Here is a 4,974-nt window from a genome sequence, read left to right as displayed (position 1 = left end):
TTGGTATATTGGTTGAACGTTATTCCGTGGTTGGACTAACCCTGTTGTTTATTTCATACCTAATTATGCCCTTGCAGTGTTTGAATTCTTGAGCTACTGAGATATCAAGTTATGATATATAAGCCCTTTATATGATGTCGCCCAGACGTCCGACTGTGGCACTCTTGTTATTTATTTTTGATATAAGCCCTTTATGTGATGTCGCTCAGACGTCCGACTGTGGCATGTTCGCCTTTTACTTTCAATATAAGCCCTTTATGTGATGTCGCTCAGACGTCCGACTGTGGCATGTTCGTCTTTTACTTTCAATATAAGCCCTTTATGTGATGTCGCCCAGACGTCCGACTGTGGCACTCTTGTTATTTATTTTTGATATAAGCCCTTTATGTGATGTCGCTCAGACGTCCGACTGTGGCACGCACCGTCTTTTACTTTCAATATAAGCCCTTTATGTGGTGTCGCCTTGACGCCCGACTGCGGCATTATTATTCTTGTATTTTCCTCTCGAGGAGTCATTCAGACACTCGTTTGGACCTCAGTATTTACTTTGGGATTTTGGGAGGACTACCGCCCGACTTCTCTTTTTTCCCATGCATTATTATCTCTATGTCTGAGTGCACTTGTTAATCTGTTCTTATGCATCATGTTTACATTTGTTATATCTTATGTCCGAACTGTCTTGCGAGTACTTTCATAGTACTCACCTGGCTTGTTGATTTGGCCAGATGTTGACGAAGGCGATCTCATGGATGAAGAGTTTGATAGTGAGTCCGACGCCTAGAGGAGTCCCAGCAGTCCCGTGCGATCCTGGATATTGGTCACTTGTATTATATACGCTTCCGCCACCCGCAATAAGTCTCCTCGAGCCTCACTCCGACGCTCGAAGAGTTGTTAGTTTTCAGGAGTCATATCACCCACATCGCTGTGATATTTCCACCACCACTTCTATCGTGAGTTAGTAGTTATGCCACCCTATCTGCCGTTATGTTTTATCGGCGCGCTTGTAATAAATTGTTGGGCGGTCCCCGCTCAACCTTGTATTATATTCAGTACTCCTGGTATTTTCTTCTGTGATCAAGATTTTGTCTACCAGTAAGAAGGAATTATTCTCTACTGGTCCGTAAAAGGGATCGGTCTCTTAATAAATATTTTTATTGGAAAACCGGTCGTGACAGGCTCCAACCTCGGACAACCCCGCGGACTCTCGTTTCTCTGCCCAAACCTCGCTCCTGAACAAGGCTCTGGATTTGATGCGAATCCTCACCATTACCGAGGAATCACTTCCGAATTACACCCAGCCTGGATTAGGGACTGGGAGCGGGGAATTTTACGCCCCACCCACCACCCACTTCATAGCCACTGTCGAAAATCTAACCGACATGCTGGACTACGCCTCCGAGAACATCGGTGGTATGCATGACGATGCCGGAGACGAACAAGGCCAAGACCCTCCATTTACCGGACGCTGGACGGCCACTTACACATACGACGTGTACATGGTGGACACACCCAAAGAGGATGACGACGACGGCAAAAAGGATCCGGTTGAGGACAAACCTGCCGAAGCCCCTCCGAAGCATCGACGTCAGCGGCGCCGCTCAAAATCGCGTCGTGACAAAGACGACAATACCGGTGCCGAAGACAATAATACTCCGGAGAAAGCCGAAGACCCTGAAGGCCTTTGTAGATCCAACATCCGAACAAGATGATTGGGAGGATGGGCAAGTAAACCTTGACAACCCTGTCGGGAACGAGGGCTCGGAGGATAGCAACTACCTACCAACCTCCGAAGAGAATGAGAGCCTCGGCGACGAAGATTTCATCGTGCCAGAGGGACCCTTCGAACAAGAGCGCTTTAAGCGCCGGCCGATCGCCACTGCAAGAAGCCTGAAGAAAAAGCAGCAACAGCTTCAAGCTGATCAAGATTTACTCAATGACAGATGGGCTAACATCCTGGCAGCCGAGGAATACAGCCTCAAACGCCCAACAAGGAGCTACCCGAAGCGCAAGCTGCTACCCTAATTCGACGATGAGGCCCTGGAACCCATACAACCAACGCGTGATGCTGCTGACAGACCGGACCAACCACTACGTGGCCGGGACAGAGCGGCAACTTAAGCCGAACACCAGCCCGCACCACCTCGCCATAAAGGCAGGGGAATAGCGGCTCCATAATACACTTACGACCTACGACAGGACCTGGACAATAGAGCCGGTCAGACCAGCTCAATCTATGGATCAAGGGGGCGTGCCCCAGCACAAGAAGACGACCATCAAGCCTGGCGCGACAAGCATAACCACACCCGGGACGAAAACCGCATACGGACTTCATCCGAACTGCGTCATGACGTGGCCCGATACAAAGGCGCCGCACACCCCCTATGCTTCACCGATGAGGTAATGGAGCACCAGTTCCCAGAAGGGTTTAAACCCGTGAATATTGAATCATATGACGGCACAACAGACCCTGCAGTATGGATTGAAGATTTTCTTCTCCACACTCACATGGCTCGCGGTGACGATCTACATGCCATCAAATATCTCCCCCTAAAACTTAAGGGACCAGCACGGCACTGGTTAAACAGCCTCCCAGAAAATTCCATTGGCAGCTGGGAAGATTTGGAAGATGCCTTTAGAGACAACTTCCAAGGTACCTATATACGGCCCCCGGACGCCGATGACCTCAGCCACATAGTCCAGCAATCCGGAGATTCAGCCCGGAAACTCTGGACAAGGTACTTAATTACAAAGAACCAAATTGTCGACTGTCCAGACGCCGAAGCCCTCGCGGCCTTTAAACACAGCGTCCCCGACGAATGGCTCGCCAGACACCTCGGCCAAGAAAAGCCGAAGTCCATGGCAGCCCTTACAACACTAATGACCCGCTTTTGCGCGGGAGAAGACAGCTGGTTAGCCCGCATAAGCAATAGCACCAGCGACCCTGGCACCTCTGAAGCCAGGGACGGCAATGGCAAGCCACGACGCAACAAGCACAAGCGTCGAATCAATAATGAAAGTACCGAAGACACGGCAGTCAACGCCGGCTTCAGTGGCACTAAATCCGGTCAATGGAAGAAGCCATTTAAGGGAAGCAAAGATGGTCCATCTAGTTTGGATAGAATACTCGATCGGCCCTGCCAGATTCACGACACCCCAGATAAGCCCGCCAATGATACCAACAGAAACTGTTGGGTCTTTAAATAGGCCGGCAAGATCAACGGCGAACACAAGGGGAAAGGGCCACCCAGCGAGGACGATGACGAAGAGCCTCGCCCACCGAACACAGGGGGACAGAAAAAGTTTCTCCCCGAAGTAAAAACGGTGAATATGATATATGCCACACATAGCCCTAGGCGGGAGCGCAAGCGTGCATTAAGGGACGTTACGCCGTAGAACCGGTCGCCCCAAAATTCAACCCATGGTCGGCTTGCCCGATCACCTTCGATCGAAAGGACCACCCAACCAGTATCCGTCATGGACGTTCGGCTGCCTTGGTCCTCGATCCAATCATCGACGGATTCCACCTTACGCGAGTCCTTATGGACGGCGACAGCAGTCTCAACCTGCTCTATCAAGACACTGTCTGCAAGATGGGTATTGATCCGTCAAGAATCAAGCCCATCAAAACTACCTTTAAAGGAGTAATACCTGGTGTAGAGGCCCGCTGCACGGGCTCAATAACACTGGAAGTCGTCTTTGGTTCCCCAGACAACTTCTGAAGCAAGGACTTGATCTTCAATATCGTCCCCTTCCGCAGTGGTTATCACGCACTGCTCGGACGGACCGCTTTCGCCCGTTTTAACGCGGTCCCGCACTATGCTTATCTAAAGCTCAAGATGCCTGGACCACGTGGCATCATAACAGTCAATGGAAACACGGAACGCTCCCTTCGTACTGAGGAGCACACCGCGGCCCTCGCGGCCGAAGTACAGAGCGGCCCTACCAAGCCACACACCTCATCGGCCTTCAAGCCGCCGGACATTGTTAAACAAGTCCGGTCAGTTTCGCATACCGACAGCTTGGTAATTCCAGAGCTGGACTAGCAGGTTTGCCTCCATCGATTGCCACGCATATCTGCGATATCCGTACCGCGTGTGCATAATTATGCACTCAAAATACCTTGGGCATCAATGGAGGCATAATACGAAAGAAGTCTATAGATTCTCTTCGAGTCAGATTTCATACAGATAGCCGAAGACCATTCCTCTCAAGGAATCTCTCTCCAAGGCGAAAGCGGCGCAGGCGTGCGGCAGGATATCCAATGGATTTGGTAGACCAAACTTTATTCAAGGATCTGTATAGAGCTTTCCCCCTTATTTTTAGACCCCCGGCATGTAAAATGGCCTTGATGATTATGGTGCTCTCTGTAAAATCACGTTTTGACGTAACAATCACATTCTAGTGAAGACAATTTTTATTCGGTATCAACCTCATTCATAAACCGTATTGTGTATCCTAAGTTGTTTCACTTGCACATCTCGGCACAAATTGCCAGGGGCTCTATGTGGCCACACATGTGTTGCCAAACAAAAGCCCGAATAGCTTTATAGCACACTTCGGCATACCGGACATGGCATTATATGCATCGGCTCCGTATAATGTCTTTGCTCAATAGTTGGGTTGCCCGGCTCCTATGTTTGCTACCTTACGTTCCGCTTGTTCGGCTAGAGTAGTAAAGGGAGAACTACTGCGATTGTGTTTCTGGTTCGCCCGGTCAAACACCTTAGTAGAGAAAGCCGAAAACTGACTGTCATGATGCGGCGAGAGCTGGTCAGCCATCCGGTGACTTAATAAATCTCTAGTGATTTTTTCCGTAGTACACGAAGGACTGGTTTCTCCGACCAAGCGCGCAACGCATCCGCATCTGGATAGCCGCGCACTTACCAGGGGCTATCTTGTAGCCCCATCGTCAAACTCCTATGGCTAAGTGAGAGTGGTAAAGCCACATAGTCCTATTGCCTAGTTCGCCGCACT

The sequence above is a fragment of the Triticum aestivum genome, chromosome 2D, assembly GCF_018294505.1.
Source record: "Triticum aestivum cultivar Chinese Spring chromosome 2D, IWGSC CS RefSeq v2.1, whole genome shotgun sequence".
NCBI classification, from domain to species: domain Eukaryota; kingdom Viridiplantae; phylum Streptophyta; class Magnoliopsida; order Poales; family Poaceae; genus Triticum; species Triticum aestivum.
The sequence above is the reverse complement of the archived record's forward strand: the minus strand, read 5'-3'. Positions refer to the sequence as shown.